The sequence below is a fragment of the Otolemur garnettii genome, unplaced genomic scaffold (assembly GCF_000181295.1).
Source record: "Otolemur garnettii isolate 467f Iridium unplaced genomic scaffold, OtoGar3 scaffold00142, whole genome shotgun sequence".
Lineage (NCBI taxonomy): Eukaryota > Metazoa > Chordata > Mammalia > Primates > Galagidae > Otolemur > Otolemur garnettii.
In genome coordinates, this window is record NW_003852537.1 from 166,200 (window position 1) to 167,627 (window position 1,428).

The window sequence follows — 1,428 nt, forward strand, 5'->3', positions numbered from 1 at the left end:
GTGGCATCACAGCTCCCAGGTACCTCCAACTCCTGGGCTCAAGCGAGTCTCCTGCCTCCGCCTCCCAAGTAGCTGGGACTACAGGCGCCGGCCAAAATGCCTGGCTGTTTTTTTTGTTTTTCTTTTTTTTGTTTTTGGTTGCAGCCATCATTGTTATTTGGTGGGCCCAGGCTGGATTCGAACCCACCACCTTAGGTGTATGTGGCTGGCACCTTAGCTGCTTGAGCCACAGGTGCCGAGCCCAACTCTCCTCTTCAGTTCACCTCGTCTAGTACTTGTTAAAGAAAAAGCTCAGCCAAGGGAGATGCCTGTAATCCTAGCACTCTGGGAGACCATGGTGGGTAGATTGCTTGAGCTCTCAGGAGTTGGAGACCAGCCTCAGCAAGAGCGAGACCTCATCTCTACTAAAAATAGAAAAACTAGCCAAGTGTTGTGGCAGGCACCTGTAGTTCCAGCTACTCAGAAGGCTGAGGCAAAGAGAATCACTTGAGCTGAAGAGTTTGAGGCTACTGTGAGCTACAGCGATGCTACCGCAATCTACTTAAGGGGCAACAGTGTGAAACTATCTCAAAAAACAGAAATCCTGGCTCAGCACCTGTAGCACAGTGGTTATGGCGCCAGCTGCATATACCGAGGCTGACAGGTTCGAATCCAGCCCAGGTCAGCTAAACAACATGACAACTGCAAGAAAAAAAATAGCCAAGCATTGTGGTGGGCACCTGTAGTCTCAACTACTTGGGAGGCTGAGGCAAGAGAATCTCTTAAGCCCAAGAGTTTGAGGTTACTATGAGCTGTGACACCACCGCACTTTATTGAGGGCAACATAGTAAGACTCTTGTCTCAAAAAACAAAACAAAACTTTAATTGGATGCTTGTTAAAACAGTAAGGAAGACCTTATTCAGTATTATATTTGGCCTATTGTTATTATTGTTATTGGAGACAGAGTCTCTGTTGCCACACTACAGTGCCATGGCATCAACCTAGCTCACAGCAACCTCAAACTCCTGGGTTATTCAGAACTATGTGGATTGATGTTAAGACTGTTCCAGTAGGGCTGAGCATGGTGGTTTATGACTGTAATCCTAGCATTCTTGGAGGCTCAGGCAGGAGTATCACTTGAGTTCAGGAGTTGGGAGACCAGACTGATCAAGAGTGAGACTCCCCTCTCTATTTTTTTTTTTGTTTTGTTTTTGAGACAGAGTCTCAGGCTGTTGCCCTGGGTAGAGTGCTATGGCGTCACAGCTCACAGCAACATCTAACTCTTGAGCTTAAGTGATTCTCTTGCCTCAGCCTTGAAAGTAGCTGGGACTGGCTCGGTGCTTGTGGCTCAAGTGGCTAAGGCATCAGCCACATACACCTAAGGTGGCAGGTTCGAATCCAGCCCGGGCCCGCCAAACAATAATGATGGCTGCAACCAAAAAATAGCC